Source organism: Lissotriton helveticus, chromosome 10 (assembly GCF_964261635.1).
Source record: "Lissotriton helveticus chromosome 10, aLisHel1.1, whole genome shotgun sequence".
In the NCBI taxonomy this organism is placed as follows: domain Eukaryota; kingdom Metazoa; phylum Chordata; class Amphibia; order Caudata; family Salamandridae; genus Lissotriton; species Lissotriton helveticus.
Window position 1 is genome coordinate 341,035,729 of NC_136071.1, and position 17,522 is coordinate 341,053,250.

At 46.8% G+C, this 17,522-nt stretch overlaps 1 protein-coding gene across 29 annotated transcripts in view; it reads left to right on the forward strand.

Moving 5' to 3' along the window:
- The first annotated feature begins 11,912 nt into the window (after positions 1–11,912).
- Positions 11,913–17,522, forward strand: part of MAP4 (microtubule associated protein 4) — a 1,839,191-nt gene continuing 1,833,581 nt past the window's right edge. For 27 of the 29 annotated variants that reach the window (XM_078662498.1, XM_078662501.1, XM_078662504.1 and 24 more), the window contains exon 1: positions 12,060–12,397. The gene's annotated coding sequence lies outside the window, so the exon portion shown is untranslated. Of the gene's footprint in view, positions 12,398–17,522 lie in introns of all 29 variants that reach the window. The other 2 variants (XM_078662502.1, XM_078662520.1) reach the window with 1 other exon arrangement.

Here is a 17,522-nt window from a genome sequence, read left to right on the forward strand (position 1 = left end):
AACACCACCACGTTTGTGTGCCTTGGGCATCAATGGGTACAAGCACTTTTAACTTTTAGCGTTTTCAGCTGTTATAAAACGGAGGTGCTGGTGGTGGGTCGGGCCCCGACTGTGTGGTCGTCGGCATGGTGGCCCCAGGACTTGGGGGAGACACCTACGCCCTGTGTGCAGGCAAAAAACCTGGGAGTTTGGTTGGATCCCAGCCTTTCTTTTGACTATCAAACTAGGCGGAGGCAGGTGCCTGCTTCGGGATTCTGAAGGTCCTGCGTAAAACCTTGGACCTGCTGCCCGTGGCGGCTAGGAAGACTCTGGTCCATGCGCTGGTGACGTCGCGCCTAGATATGGTAACATTCTTTATCTAGGCGCACCAGCCAAGTGCTTGCTCCGTCTGCAGGGAGTGCAGAATGCAGCAGCCCACCTTATCTTGAGGCGCCCGAGAAGGTCATCGGCTAGGGCAGCTCGGGCGGCACTACACTGGCTCCCGAAAAAAGAAAGAGTCACTTTCAAGGCACTCTGCGTCTGCCACCGGATCTTGCAGGGAAAGTCCTCTCTGTATTTGTCTGAACTCCTGTCCCCGTATGTTCCCACACGTCAGTTGAGGTCAGGTGGGGTAGGCTTGGTGTGCGTCCCTACTATCAAAAAGGCCAGGATGGGGGGTCGGTCTTTTCAACTACTGGCGGCAAAACAATGGAGACTCAGGAGAGATGTTTCAGAAAAAAGTTTTAAACGTTTCTCTTGGGGAGGAGCCACGCTAGCAACCAAGATGGCCGCGTAGGCTCCCGGCTCCGACAACCTCTCACTCCCGCCGGAATATCCTGATATTTATCCTGTTCTTGCGCCCAGCCACAGTGTGTATGAACCTGCCGTGCTTTCCCGAGATCTCTAATTGCTCGGCTGACGAAGATATGTCGAGTGGAAGTTTGCGGCCTAGATTTGCCCAGAAGCCGGGGTCTCGAGTACTGGCCCATCCGGGTTTCAGTTCAACAACATCGGCTGTGGTGGTGTGATTGGGTCCGGTCTACCGGAGTGGGGGGAAAAAAAATGTCCTCGCTTTTTCGGATTGATGTGGATGACGGTTGGCTGCCTTGCTGAAAGTCGGAGGAGGGGTGACAAATCAACGCTTGCAGCTGTGGACGGGGGCCCTGCCCGGTGACCCGGTAACGGGCCCGCTGGTGTTCGCTGGGTTTGGATCTCCGCCAGCGTTGGCGGCCCTACGATATCATCGAAACAACCGATAAGTCTCCCTCTGCAATCGACCGTTCCCTATTTGCCCGTCCCCCTCTGAGACATCGAGCCTGCCGGAGGAAGTAACCATGATCGACACCGATCGAAGAGTGGTGGAACGGAATGTGGGTGATCCGTCGCTACGAACTGTGTTGGCAGCCATTGAATCAATTCATGTGTACATTGAAGACCGCATTCAGACGATGATGGCGCGCTTGGCTGAGATGGAACGAATTGGACCGGACCCTACTCCACTACAAGAAACAGCGACAACCGAGACACCCAATATGGCGACTCTGATGGAGGAAATAGACCCCCTATCGTGTGAGGTATCGGAGCCTTTGACCAGTGTTTTCGACGATATACACAAGCTTGATGCCACCAAGGGATTGTTTAACCTACGATCGTTGCCGACTATGGAAGGACTAATTGATGTTCCCACTCCAGAAACTTTTGACGAGAATTGTTATCGGAATGAAACAGCGCCACTTCCCTATGCATCTGAGCCGCTAAGATGGCGGACGACTCAACGCTGGGAGTTCATAACGGGGAAGGGAGCCTCTGGACCTGACGATGTTCACGGCACTATCGTTCTACTACTTTGTCTTGCATTGAGTTCTATTACCGTCGTTTCATACTCGGACTGTCCTGTGGAAGAGGTGGTTTATCCGGAGGGGACTCATGTGTCTGATCGGGTGGGCCAAGGATGAGATCGAAGGACTGGGTTTGACTCAAGTATCGATGGGCACGGAATCTGCTAAACTTATGCAATAGTAAGGCTGGGCGGTGTTTGAAGATCCCCTTGTTGAGATACATATTTGCTATCTGATAGATTTCTTGACTTCACTTCGGGGATCCTTGGTTCTGGCGGGGGGAGGGGCGACCGGGAGCCTGTACGAACATGCCCTCCTTCACTTCTCTTCTCTACTTCGGTAGATTCTTCTTTTAGAACCTTGTTAGTTGGGGCGACAGGCACGCTGCTACTGGGGGTTAGGCGATAGCCGTTTGCAGGGGTGCAGGGTGGGGGGATGGGTTTATTGTTTTCTTTTTGTTATCGCCCATATGGTTTTTTCTCTTTTTTATTTTTTCTCAGTCTTTCCTTGACTCGTAATATTGGCAAAATATCATGACTTTGATCCTTAACCTCTAATATCTGGTTGCCATGATTCTCCTGCCGTTTCGATTTTATGGGTGGGAAGGTATTGAGGACCCGCAACTAAACTGTTAACCGATTATACTGATGCACATTTTGTTTTGTGCTTAATTGTGCGAGCCTCTCGAGTATATTTGTCGCTCTACGTCTATCCTGTTTTTTGTACCAATTCACCCTGTCATTATTGGATGTATGTATGGCACCGGATATGTCTGTTTATTTTTTTGCTTTAAAATAATAAAAAGATTTATAAAAAAATAAAAAAATAAAAAAACGTTTCTCTTTCCCCAAGTATAGTTGGGTGAGGGCTCTGAGCCTCTGATTTCTGGCTGACTTTACCGCAGCGCGGGGACACACTGGCATGAGTGTAACCATTGCACTTTACAAATCGACGTATTATTATTATTATTATAATTATTTATTATTTATTATTATTATTATTATTATTATAAATAGCCTGGGGAGTGTCACTAGTTTTCTTACTCCTCAGCTCAATTGTTTCAGCCGTGAGCCGGCTTCCAAATACCCTTCTGGATTATGGGTCCGATCGCATACATGCATGCTCAATAATCATGTTCACAGAAATAGGACTGCGCTTGCGGGCTGCTCCATTTGGCTCGTGGCATGTCCTGGGCCCGCTGCCACTACACAGAAGTCACCAAAGCGCTGCAAATGAAAAACAAAATGCAATACACTCTAAGAAAAACATGTGTAAAAGGCACACTCTTGCAAGCGCGTTACTAGGGAAAGACAAATTCACTATGTTTTAATCAAAGCCACACGTTATAACATTTAATTACAGATACAACCGGAACAGTAGACAGAATAAAAGGCTCTACATGCTATTTAAAACATTCATTAGAGCAACCAAAATACCAGATGCTTATCTTGACTTCCGAGCAACAAAGAAAGAGGCAGGAAGAGAGTGTCTATTGTATTTAGAGGGTGCAATGCCTGGTAATTGGTGGAATGTTTAATGGCGTATTTCATGGGGTCCATTGGAAATATAGTTGTATATTAAATTGTTCTTCTTTGGCTGCTGTATGTTTGCAGTAAAGCGGGAAAAGCATAATCTGACCCTCAGTCTCTGACATAGAATCCGAAATCAGTGGGGTGTAAAACAGGTGGGCGATGGACTGCCCTGTGCTGTCCCGCAGGGCCGGCTCTAGGGTGGTGCAACTGGCACCACCGCACCGGGTGCTGACTTGGGTAGAGGTAGCCGTTGGTAAATATTATGGTTTTAAAAGCGCCTGCTGCTGCATTCCTGGCCTCCAGCAGTTTTCAGGCAACAATAAAAATATCAAGATAACTCCATTGATTAATGTTCTTCCTGGAGAGAGATCGGAGTTTTGCCTAGTGGAAGTTTTGACTCGTGGTAAGGTAGTGCAGAGGGTTAATATGCCTACTGCAAAGAACGTGTACCATTCTTATCACAATGTGCATATATTGTAAATAGGCCAGTGGGTTACTGCTTTTGTCGGAGACTCTCTTTTGTTACTAGCAGTTTATAATCCTAATAAAGAACAGTGAGCTATTGACTGTCATCAAAGTATTGCACGCAGACTGAAAGGTATAGATTAAAGTGTTATAATTTTTTCCCCAGCCTTTCATTATCCTAAATTTGCAAAAAGGGTTCATTTGGGTATAAATCAATTCTTGTTATTAAAGTGAACTCCCAACCATGGTGTCGCATTTTCAATTCAGAGTTTGTGCTTCTCCATACCAAGCACCCTTAAACTATACTGCCTACCAGTATGGATGACATGCCAATCCTACCCCGTGTAATCCTGTCTTACCTAATGTTTCCTATACACTGATTTACACATGTATGATCGATTTTCTCTGTGAAATATGTGTGATGTAAAGTGCTCTTACACACTTCACTTCGAGTGACATTATAAAACTAATGAAATGCATCTGAAAGAGAGTGGTTATGGAGACTTGAGGCGCACTGTGAATGGGTGGTAATGAGGGAATCCGTGGTGGAGGTGGTCATTGCGGGGCTCCAAAACCCATTGTCGCACCAGGCGCCACCAGCGCTGAAGCCGGCCCTGTCACGCATGCGTGACACCACAGGTGACCAACAAGCAGAACCTGTTTCTAGCAATTGTAAAAGAACGTTGGTTGGTGCCACAAACACAAAAGGGCAGCTAGGATAAACTTGCCAGAAAGGACTGTCATGGGGGAGATCTAAAGATTTTGAAGTAGACACCTCACCCACTTAATAGTAGCATGCTTCATCATCTGCGCCTATCCGCACCATGGCATGATGGTACAACTAGGGCGGACTCAACCAAAAAAGAGTGGGAGTTCTTATATAAATCATAGCTGTTTATCTGGCAGGAATCCAGAAGGTAAGAGATAAAAATGTCTCAGTGTAAATAGAGGGAATTTTCCTTTAATCAGTAGGCACCCCAGACATAACTAAAAGCAGAGTTTGGGTCTTAATATTGAGTTCCAATGTTGGTTGGTGCCCACAGCATCCACTTACCTTGGTGTCTTCTGTAATCTCCTCATGTGTACCCCTGCTCCTTGGCTTCTGCGATGAAGAACTGGTATTATGAGTAGTGCGTCAGAAACAAATCACATGACAATGCTACACCTGGGCTACAAACTGAGACAGCTGTTAGTACACTTGGAAATTGAAGAAGGGGAATCTGTGGATCTTAAAGATAAAGTGCATTTCCTCGTCTGATGTGGCAAATATGAAGCAAAGGGGCACCACTATTTCAGAGATAATACAATGAAAAACACACTTTCAATCCAGGTAATGAAAACAAAGTCGCTAATGTTGCTGTAGAGCCATGCTGTAGTGGAGTATGTACTTGAAGCCCCGCCTACTCTCCGCCCATAATGTTCATTGGCTTGTGTCCTTGTCCTTCGTAAATGCTGGCTTCTGATTCGTTATTAGGCTTGTTAGTCCCTCCTTAGTACCACTTTGTCTTCATTTGTAACCTCCCACAAGGACTTTTACTCCGGTTGTTACATGGTAGTCTTCTTTAATCAGTAAGCACTATTTTCTTTTTTTTTTTTTTATTTCAAAAATTTTTTATTGAAATGAATAAGGTAAGTTTTGCATATACATGGTATACATTAGTGCCCGGTGGTGGCCAGAGCACGAGAGAGAGAAAGAAGAGAGAGAAAAGAGAGAGGAGAGGGGGGGGGGGCGCTATCGTTTTAGGTATTCGTCTAGAGCTGCCCACATGTTCTCTTTGGCTGTATGGTTCGCTGCCTTGTGTTTGGCAGTGATGTTGTCTGCTGCTCGGAGGAATGTTACCCAGTTGAACCAGCGCTTGAAGGTGGCTTTGCTGGCGGACTTCCAGTACTGCAGAATATTTTTGACCGCTGCCGTTAGGAGCATGTCAACCAAATCTCGCATTTCTTTGGATTCGAGTTGTGGCTCTAGGAAGCCGGTGACTATCCCTGCAAGCCCTCTTTGCATCTGGCAGCCAGTGATCGAGTCTATTAGGTCGTGTACTTTTCCCCAGAACGCTTTGATTTTAGGACATTCGTATAGCATGTGGGCCAGGTCTCCCCTTGCTGTGTGGCAGTTCCAGCACTCGCTGTTGTCGGTGGCCCCTACTCTCTCTAGTTTCGCCGGTGTCCAGTGTAGTCTGTGTAGTACCCAGAATTTTGTTTGTGCTAGCTGTGGTGTGATCTTGTTTTTGGACGCCGATGTCCATAATTTGGCCTTCTCTTCTTCACTCAGTGGTCTGCGGATGGTTCCCTCCCAGAACGCTATCGTTTTGTCATTAAGGGTGGTGGTGCGTGGTGTGATTATTTTGTAGATCTGCGCTGTTTGGTGGCCTGTTGCGTTGAGGTTCTGTGCGTACTGTATGATGGTTGGTTTGTTTTTGGAAAGGTTTGCCTTGGTGATGGCTGCTTTGATTCTTAGGAACTCGTAGAATTCCTTGTCTGGCAGGCCCGTTGTGTGTTGGATCATCTTGTAGGTGAGTGGGTTGTTCCCTGTCTCTAGTTGCGCCGGTGTGGTTATGCCTCTGCTTAGCCATTCTTTGCTGCCTAGCGTTTTCCCTTTGTATGTGATCTTGGAGTTGTACCATAATGACTCCCATTTGGAGTTCCTGATGCTTACTTCTAGTTCTTTATCTAATCTTAGTAGGGCTATTTTCGTGTTCCGTATTATTGAGTTTTTGGCTTCTGGATGTTTGTTTGCCGTGAGGGCCATTATTGGGTCAGCTCCACCTAGAATGTTCCTCTCTAGCTCGAGCCATACTGGCACATAATCTGGTGTTGGCGCTAACCAGTGTAGCCCTTGTTTGGCCAGACATGCTGACTGGAAGACCTTGTAGTTTGTGAGGTTCAACCCCCCTTGTTCTTTTTTCAGCCTGAGTTTTGCTAGACTTATTCTAGGTTTTTTTCCCCCCCATAGGAACAGGTTAATGGCTTTGTCAATTTGTTTGTGGAAGTCTGTCGTTAGTGATAGCGGTAGCATGGACAGGGGGTAGTTGAGCATTGGGGTGATCATCATCTTAACCGTCTCTACTCTCCCCCACCAGCTTACGAATTTGGGTCCCCAAGTGTCTAGTTTCAATTTGATCTTTTTCAGCATTGCTTCCTCATTATGCTCTAGTGTCGATCTGAGGTCTTTCCCAAAGAGGAGCCCCAGATATTTTAGGGGTTTAGTTTGCCACGCCAGGCCTGAATTGCCTAGTACTGCTCTGGTGGTGTGGCAATTCATGGGTTTGCATTCTGACTTGTCCTTGTTGAGTTTATACCCTGAGACGCTTGCATATTCCTCTATTGTTTGTACCAGTGCCCCGATTGATTCCCGTGGGTTGTTTGTGGTGATGAGTATGTCGTCCGCATAGGCTGCGAGTTTGAAGGCCTGACCCTCCACTTCCACACCTGTGATCTTCGTGTTCGTCTTGATCATGTGGAGGAGGGGTTCGATTGCCAGAAGGAATAGTCCTGGCGACAGGGGGCAGCCTTGCCTTGTCCCTCTGCTTAGGGTGAATGATTCCGATGCAGCTGCGTTCACTACCACGCGGGCTCGGGGGTTTTTGTATAAGGACATTATCATTCCCCTGTATTTGTCTCCAAACCCGAATTTGCGCATGCATTCATTTAGGAATGGCCATGAGACTCTGTCGAAGGCTTTTTCTGCGTCTAGTGCAATCATCACTGCCTTCTCTGTACTATTTGCCGTGCGGTTTATTAGGTGGCAGAGCAGTCTAGTGTTGTCCTGCGAGAGCCTATTCCTCAGGTATCCCACTTGTGTTTTGTCTATGAGGGTGGGTAGGTATGCGTTTATTCTGGCTGCCATGACTTTCGCATATATTTTACAGTCAACGTTAATTAGGGATATCGGCCTGTAGTTTTGCGGGAATTGTGGGTCCTTCCCTTCTTTGGGGATGACAATGATGTTTGCCTCTGCCATTGAGTCTGTCATCCTTCCTTTCTCGGCGCACCCTCGGAATACTCTCACTAGTATATCACTAAGCTGCTTTTGGAACTTTTTGTAGAAGGTCACTGTAAATCCGTCCGGGCCGGGGGCTTTGTTGGGTTTAAGTGTATCTATGGCCCTCTCCACCTCTTCTTTTGTTATGCTCTGGTCTAGCGCCTCACTTTGTTCGTGGCTTAGCTTGGGTAGGTCAAGCTTCTGGAGAAGGTTCACCCCTCCGTCTGCCTTTAGTGCTGTGTCAGCTGTGTACAGGTCCTTGTAAAACCTCCTGAATGTTTCGAGGATTTGTTTGTTCCCTGTGTGTGTTATTTTGTCTGTGTCTGTGATCGCTGCGACTGAGTGTTGCCTCTGTTTGGCTTTTAGGTAGCCTGCTAGCGCCTTCCCTGCTTTGTTGGCCGAGCATAAGTTTATGGATTTGTATTTGTTTATCCATGTTGTTGCTCTTTCGCTTAACAGATTGTTGAGTTCATACTTCTTCTTCGTTAGCGCCGTGAGTGTGTTCCTGTCTAGTATGTTTGCGATGTGGTTGTTTTCCAGCTCCTTTATCTGCTCTTCCAGTTCCTTTATGTGTTTGCTCCTTTTCTTGTTCATTCTTGCCTTGATGCTTATGAGCTTCCCCCTTATTGTGGCTTTGAGTGCGTCCCACAGCGTCCCCTCCTCTGTGTCTTTTGTGTCATTGAATAGGAGATATTCTCTAATCGCTTCCTCAATCTCACCGATGTTGGTAGGGTCTTCAAGTATGTCGCTATTGAGACGCCAGCCCCTGCATGGTAGCTCGTTGTGTTTCCCGCTAATGGAGAGAGAGATGTGGGCATGGTCTGAGACTGTTATCGAGCCTATTTCAGTGCTGTCTATCAAGTGTGTGTGTGAGCTTGACATGAGGAAGTAGTCTATTCTGCTGTATGAATTGTGTGGTGTTGAGTAGAATGTGTACTCCCTGGAGCTGGGGTGCTGTAGTCTCCATGGGTCCGCTAGCCCAAGCTTGGTGCAGAGGTTTTTGAGTATGCTCTGTTCTTGTGTGGCGTGGCTAGTTCTATGTGGATGCCTATCTGTCGCATTGTCCATAGCCTCATTCATGTCACCTGCCATTATCACCAGTTCTCCCAGTGGTAGCCTGCTTAGCTCGTTCTCTACTTCCTCCCAAAACTTCTTCTTTGAGGCGTTTGGCCCATAGATGTTTGCTATGTGTATTACTTCCTCCCCTCTCTTGATGCTTGTGACTAGTCTCCTGCCCTCCGTGTCTGCTGTACTGCCCATAGCCTTGAATTTCCCCTTCTTGCTTATGATGGTTATCACCCCTCCTTTCTTGTTGATAGCTGGTGAGCAAGCTATTTCGCTTATCCAGTTTGCCTTAAGTTTGTTAGCGTCTTCTGTCGTTACCCTGGTTTCTTGGAGCACGTACACGTCTGCTTTGAGTCTGTTCAGGTAATCTAGTGTTTTCCGTCTCTTGATGGGGTGGTTGAGGCCTTTGACGTTCAGAGACACAATCTTGATGTCAGATGTGATCTGAGCTAGGCCCTGGGTGTTATGGGTATTCATGGTGACCCTATGGACTCGCCGCTCCCGTGGTTATGCCCTATGTGCGATCTCTGCTTCTTGTATGGTCTCAACTTCCACCTCCTGTCTTCGTGCCCCCCCTGGGGTCTGGGTTGGGATAGGGAAGTGTGTGTCAATAGGTGACGGGAAAGTAGGAAAAAAGAAAAGAGTACATAGCCCCACCAATCAAGGATTGTCCACGCTGCCTGTTCCGCCCCCCTCCGTCCCCTCACCCCCCGCCCTCCCACCCCCCTCCCCCCTGTCAAAGTACTGTAAACGTGCGACAGCAGCGGTTCTCCGCCCTCCGCCTCCCCGGACGTTGGATCCCTCCCCGCAACCTTCATTATCAAGCTCTGGTAAAGGATATCTTGGCCTTCGTGTTCTCAGTCTGGCTCAAAGTTCAAAAAGTTCTGGGTGAGTTATTGTTCCAAGTTAGATCTCATGCCCAGTTCTGGACTTGCTCTCCTTTGTCTTAGCTAGTACTGTAGTCCTTTATCTTGAGGTAGGTGTGTTTATTTGCTTGAGGTAGCCGTGTTGATTTGGTCAGTGTCTTATCAGCCCTGTTGCTTGACGGTGACTCTAGCCGTGCTCTGCTGTGCCATTGTCGCCTGCCTCCGAACCGTCTGAGGACGCTCTCCTTTTTGCCGTCCCCGGGCTTCTCAGATCCATTTCCTCTTGATCTGGCTTCCGTAGGTATTCGCGTAGCTCTGTCGGGTCATCAAAAGTTCGTGTACCTTTGCTGTCTGTTATCCTCATTCTTGCTGGTCCTACGAAGCTGCAGGTTATCCTGGCTCTTTTCATGGCTTCCCTCAGGGCTAGGAATGCCTTCCTTGTCTCTACTGTGCTCTTGGAGAAATCCTGTGTGATGACAATCTTTTTCCCCTTCCAGTTGAGGGGTTGGCCTTTACGTGCGAGGGCAAAAATGGTTTCGGTGTGGTTGGCTCTCAGCGGTTTGCAGATTATTGTTCTCGGGCTCTTCATGTTTGGTTGTTTTATGGCAGGCACTCTGTAAGCTTTGTCTATTTCGAATGTTCTTTCGAAGTTAAGCCCGGTCAGCTTTGGTATTAATACTTCAAGTAGTGCCGCGCACGAGCCTGCTTCTTCCTCTTCTCCTTCCGGTATGCCCAGGAGTCTGATGTTCCCTTTCCTGTTTTTGTCTTCTTGTTCTGCTAGCGTTCTTTGTAGGTCACTGGATACCTTTGAGATGTACCGAACATCCTTTTCCATGGTCATCGACTTGTCCTCCATGTCGCTAATTCTTCTCTCTGTCTCGCCTACTCTACCAGCTATCTTGCTCTGGTCAGCACGTATTGCTGTAAGCTCTAGTTGTACATTGTCCATGGAGATTTTTGTGGCCTTTGCTAAGTCGTTGGCTTCTGTTATTTTCTTTAGGAGCAGATCCATCGCTGTCTCCGTGCTCTGTAGTGTCTTCAGCTTGATTGGTGACTCTTGATTTGTTTTGATCTTTTTGATTTCGTTGGCAGTCATTCCGCCCAGACCTTTTGTCTTTTGATGTGCGTGCGTCCACCCCTTTTTGTGCTGGTCTGTTTGTTGCGTCTTCTGTTTGGGGCTGGGTTTGCCGTGCGGCCTGGCTTCCTCTGACTTTGCTGTGTTTCCGAAGGAGAATCTGCTGGGCCACTTTATTGTCCTCGTTCTAGTTCGCCCTTCCGCCAGGGCTGCTTCCGCGTAGTTGCTTCCTCCTCCTTCGCTTCCGCTCGCTTCAGTATGTCTTGGTGGCCGTCCTGAGTTGCCTCGTTCGCGCTGGTTGGCCGTGGGTGCTGTTACGAGCTGGTCGCAGGCTGTTGTATTTCCTTCTCTTTCTACGCCTTCCTTTCTTGTGTGGAGCCTCCACCCTCCACGTTGACGCTGTGATCTGTTTGTGCCTCGATAGCTGTAGGCTCAGGGTCTGCGGTCACTATTTTCTTTAATGAGTTTCTCTTACTGCAGGAGGGTCTCTCGCATGCAGGTGTGACCACCTGCTTGTTTATTTAACACGTAGCAAACGGGGAGCTCTTCAGGGGCCATGGGGAACAGAAGGGGGCAACCCAGCGATGCCCTCAAGCATTTGCAATGCACTAGGAGTTGCATTTGCAAGAGTTTAAGCTATTGGCATTGTAAATGACAAAGCCTTTTATTTATGGTTTAAAAGCCAAAACATACATTAAAGGCATTTACATTGTCAATAGCTCAAACTTGCATTGCAGATGCTTGTTTTAATATACAAATGATGTTTAGCGAAATAAAAAAAATAAAAAAGTAAGCTTTCGGCAACCGCTGTAAGTTCAATAGTGGTTCATGACACTAAAGCATTATTGTACTGTACTACATTATATAGTTCTTTCAATAGCCTTGTTGAAATGGAACGTGAAAAAATCCTGCACACACAATCTAATTAAAAGTAAGTCGCTTCTGTTGATGTTTTGAAAACGCCAGTCCGACCAGAAACCGACGATGAACATCTTAAGGAAGACGCCATGTTCAGATAAACTGAAAAAGTTATGCTCTCGAGCCTTCAAAGTGACAGCTTCTTGCACTCCGACCCGCCCCTTCTAGAAGGAAGTCTATCATTGGACCGAAGTATGAACCCGCCCATACTTTGGGATAGCCGCAGCTGTCCGTTAATTTTGGTATTGTACAACGACGGCTGTCCCGCCCCTGCCAGAGAAGTACATTTTAACTGGTGAAAAATTTCGCAGCTTGAGAACTCTCCATTGGATAAACCATACAGTCAGTTAATGCTCAGTTTCGCGTTTAATGATCATGCTGGAGCCGGCCTTTTCTAACGTCCCGCATGTGAACGTAGGAATTATTTAGGTTTGCGCAGCTCTCATTGGTTATTCTTGCTGGCTGTCGTACGCTGAACCCGACTCTCTTTGGAAACGCGTTTGCAATTGGATAAGACCTTTTAAGTCTCGCGCCCCTCCCATTGGCCTGCTGGTGCTGTCAGTTAAGCACGACTTCTGTGTGGAAGGAGATACTGGGCCTGGCTGAGCTGTAGGCGGCTGTGCTAAGCAAGGAACGGAGGAGGAGCAGAGCCGGGAAAAGAGCCTGCGACCGGCAAGGTGAGAAACAGTTACGGGCTTAGCTTCAAGGAGCTGCTTGTGTGACGTTGCTGCTCTAAATTGAGGAAGCGCTGTGTGTGACGTCACTGCTGCACTGATTTATTGTGGGGGCGGCAGTAGAGTGTGCAGGTGATGTCACTGCTATCATTCCGGTCCTGGCGTGAGGACCCGGCGCTAGTATTGTGTGACGTCACTGCCCTGTTGTCTTTATGTGACTTTATGTGTCTGACGGGATTCAGTGCACTGGTTTACACTAGTGGTATAGGGTTGTACGCGGACTATGGTGATGCTATATTCCTTCACAACACAGGTTTATAGTGGAGGACAAGCGTAATAACTATGACGATGCTGCTATGGTTAACTTTGGCGAGTTAAGTGTGAACTCACGTTGTACTGACGTCGGTCTCTCCTGTGTGATAGTGATTCATAGAAAGAGCAACATGGGGCATAGGGAGTAAGTAAATACTTAGTTTTAAAACTTTAATTGGAAAAGCTCGGTGACCAGTAGGGAGCTCGACTTCGTGAACATCTCCCAAGGAGGGACTCTGCATTCCCAGGGTTTCCGCGTTCCCGCATCTATCCTGGGGCCAGTGGGCATTTTTATCCCATACGAGTTGGAGTTCCCGTAGAGGGAGGTTCCTGTTGCCAATAATTGGTCTGCGCTTTAGGATACTGCAAACGAGCTGAGCTGTGTGTCCGATGCCTTTCAGCTGATGGGGTGGGTCATTGTAACGAAATATCTGCAGCTCCCAGATGATAACCTCTGCAGTCAGCTTAGCTCCACTGGTCCCAGTGCTGTCTGGCTCTAGGGTGGGGTTCTGCGCAGTGTGGCTTTCATCCCTCATGCCTGAAAGGAAACTGCGTTTTAAACTGTCCACCTGTCAAACATAATATCTCGTCTTTGGGGTTGTGTGAAATGGGCAAGTTATAGACGAAAGAGGAGGGGCACTCTTGTGATGGGAACGGTTTTATTGTTAATTATTTGCATTTACAGCTGACGTTATCTTTCAGTGCAATTGTGCAGGCTCGTTAACGTAGTGGAACATCGGAGATCCCTTTAAATCCCTCCAGCATTAAAGGGATGACACTACAATGTTAATTGCATCCCAAAACTAGAACCAAATGCAGATGCTGCTCCCTCGCATATAATAATACATTATTAACCTGCTGTATTGCTTCCGCCCGCCCTCTTTTTGACCTCTTGGGATCTTGCATGTGCTCAATTGCTGTACTCTTTGTTGCACCATTTCGGTGTATGGCATATGATATTTGATGTCCAGCAGTACAGTTTTGTACCGTTTCATATAATTGTTTTCATTGCTGGCCCTCCTCTCCTGCATATAGCCTGCCCTGAACTCAAAGGAATGGGTTTAAGTCTAGGAGAGTCCAGCACATCATGGAAGGAATTAAGAAGGGAGTGGTGTTTGTCTCAGAACCTAGGAGACAAAGTGGCACGTAACATATGGCTGCCGCATGGATTGAGCTTTGGAACCACCACCCTCTTAGGGCTCCATGATAACACTTAAACCTATTCAGGTATCTGTTTGTGCCCCAGTTACTGCCAGGTGTTTAACGTCCAGCAGTCTCTTTCGTGGTCTTAAATCATGTCAATACTATGTTTACATGTATAATCTAGGATTGGAATCTTTCCTTAGAAGAAATGTAAAGTAAGGAATTAAGGAATTAAAGAATGTGTCAGCTGCCACAGTGAGAGTTGAGCATTACTGTGTAAATGGGGGCTATCGGCCAATAAATACTAATGCATTGGATGCTTGTGTAAGTTTGGAATTTAATTTATCTTACTTGATGGATGATTTATTTATTGCACAATTACTTAAAATCATTACAAAAAGCCCTTCATGTTAAAAACATCTGCCATAAAAATATAACAGAAGAAACAATTGATAGACGGAATGCTGGACAATGCAAACATTCACCCCCAGTCCAAAGGATCTAGGTTTATTCCATCATTCTTTTGCTCACCATACCACCCCAGTATGGACCCAGCTATATGCAAATCAGTCTTGACCCTGTTCCTTATGGGAACAGTCCAGCCCGAACTGCCAATCCAGGCCCTCCCTGGAACGGAAACAAGCATCCTGGGACCGGGTTCAGGGCATCAGCCAGGCTAGCTTGAATCCATTGTAGCAGTGAGCACAGGACTCGCGTCTGGGCATGCCCTTCCCACTTAGTGGGACAAATACAAAAGAAGCAATTGATGGAGGGAATGCTGGACAATGCAAACATTGAGCCCAGTCAAAAGGATCTGGGTTTAATCCATCATTCTTTTGCTCGCATACCATAATTTGTTCCTTTTGCTTTTGTCGCCATAAGTAGTAAGGTTATGCCCAGACGTGGGTCCCGTGCTCACTGCACCACTGGATTCAAGCTAGCCTGGCTGAGGGGTGATGCCCTGAAACTGGTCCCAGGATGCTTGTTTCCGGTCCAGGGAGGACCTGACTTGTCCGATCGGGCTGGACTGTTCCTTTGAGGCATAGGGTCAAGACTGATGTGCATATGGCTGGGGTGGCGTGGTGAGCAAAAAAATGATGGATTAAACCCAGATTTTTGTGACTGGGGGTGAATGTTTGCATTGTTCAGCATTCCCTCCATCATTTTCTTCCTTTGTAAAAATATAACTGTACGCATGAATAATTAATTAAAAACAACTGTTAAGATCAAATATTTTAAGCGAAGGTTGGTAATAGATGTGCTGTCACCCCCCATCCCCCTTCTTTGGCCTGCATGTTGGAAAAGAGGGGCGGTGGGGGGGTCAATACATCGGATTTCTTTTCTGTGGCTGATTGGGACTTGTGAGCTTTAAAGGGTTCGGCACTGAACATAGACTCTTATGATTGTCAAGCAGACAGCAGTGCTACTGCAGCCTTCATAAACTTCACAAAGTGAGCAGCCAATTGTACAGATTCACCTCTTAAACATGCCTCTATGGCTCCTCGGCAGGTCCAGATACTCAAAATGCCCCAAATTTGTTGAAGCCAAAACTTCCTTAGCGGGATCAACTCCTCGCAGATGCATGGTACAGGGGTCAATGATTCCTCTCTAGTGCCTGCCCTTCTCCAGGTTCCTCCTCTTATACCAATATGACTTCAGCGGGACTAAACTGAAGCCAGACCCATTAACTGATGTTTCATGGCGAGGCTGAACGGCAGGGAAAGGTAGAATGGCAGGTACCCCGGCTCGTAAAGCGCTGAGGCCAAACTATCATGCCCCAATTGTTTCACCGCGTATGTGTCCAGTCTGCCGATATTAACCTAGCTTGTTTAATCAGCAGCTTGGCCACCACAGGAGTCTGTAGCCCACTTGTTCAATTTGAGCGTGCTTCAGAAGACTCCCAAGGCGTGCTTTGAAAGCACATGCCAGTTTTCTGATGTGTTGCTTATTCATTTTCAGATGGAATTTTTTAGCGTGCACTCCTGCGCCTGCTTGGCTTTCATGCAATAAGCTACAAACCTGGTTTTTGATAACCATTGCTGCAAGGTTAGCCCAAACTCTAGTCGGATTTGAGCATGTGAGGTGCAGTTCGGAAGCAGAAATGCTCTTTTATAGCAAGATGACTGTGTTCTATTTAGCCAGTTGGCCATTCTGCTTCTGAATGTCGGCTCCCCATAGGTCACTGTGAGGAGAAATGTACGCCCTATTTTCTTCAGGAGGGGGCAGGGGGATAGGTCTGGAGTATTCATTTATTATTATTATTTTTTTATTCACCAAAGGCCCCTTCAAGGAAGTTGGCAACTCCCTGTCGGGCTAGGGATTATGTGCTGCTAAACAGTCCCTGTGATGTAACCAAACTCCAAGATATTTGTAAGTGGTCACCACCTCTACGGCCTTTCCCTCGATGAACTCCCCCTCTTTATTTTTTTTGCTTGCTGCTGGGAGATTATCATCACCTATGTCTTTGTTGTATTCACTTTCCGAAGATTGGCCTACAGTAAACTGTTGGCGCAGAGAAAAGTCTCTGGCGGCCAATTGGTATTTTAGTCTAAAAGGACCATGTTGTCCGTGTACTGGAGTAATTTAGTTTTTAACACCAGCCATTTTAGGTGGAAATGCTCTCACCGGCGATAGATGGTCAGGGAGGTCATCCAAATACAAATTAAATAGCAACTGTATCAACATGCAACCTTGTTTCAAACCTGTATTCGAATTTTACTCGTGGTGGCCCATCCAATTCTGACTCTTATTTTTACCCAGGTGACTGAGTAAAGGGTGATGATTGATTGCTTTTAATACATTGTGAGGGATGCCTCCGTTGCTTAATCTCGCCCAAAGTCTTGGCTGTGACACTCTTTCAAAGGCAGTCTGGAAGTCGATGAACCCCACATAGAGGGCCCTTAGCTGAGCTGCTACAGTGGCTTCGATCAGATGGAGATGCAGATAAGGTGGTCCTCGATATGGCAGCCCTTTTGGAAGCCAGTTTGAGACCGAGGGTGCAGCTTTCTTCTGCCTAAGCATGGAGCACTTGATTTAATCTGGTGTAGCACTTGCCTTCAACTTCTAGTAATGTAATTAATCGATAATTCCCCGGGCACAATTGCAAGCCTTTTTATGGATTGGCACCTCAAGTGAGCCCCTCAATGTCTCGGGAATATTTCCCCCTAGTCTGCATTCTTATAGTAGAGGCCCCATCACTACGGCCTATCGAGACGGTGCCCGCTTGTATACTGTGGCAGGGATGCCATTTGGGCCAGGTGTACCACTTGCTCTCATTGATTTGCTAGCTAATGCTATTTGAGCTGAAGTTATTAAAAGCATATCCTCGCGTCTGGTGTTGCTAAAATATTATCGCCATCTCCATCTGGTTGCTTTATTGGGCCATCTTGGCTCTTTTTTGGTGATCTTGGCTTTTTCATTTATAGTGCCGTTTATATTGTTTATTATCATGTTGGTATGTGGCCACTCTATAAAGTGTTCAATGTAGTGATCTAGAAACCCCAAGTGGAGCTTCCCAGAAATATTTATTTATAAGGTTTTAAACGTTTAAGGACACCTCATGGGCTGCTAGGGGCCACAGTTGTTGCTCATGGTGTAGGTGAAGCAGGAACGTAGAGCTATTTTCTTGTCACTTCAGTAGATACCATCGCATGTAAGACTTGGACAGCGCAAA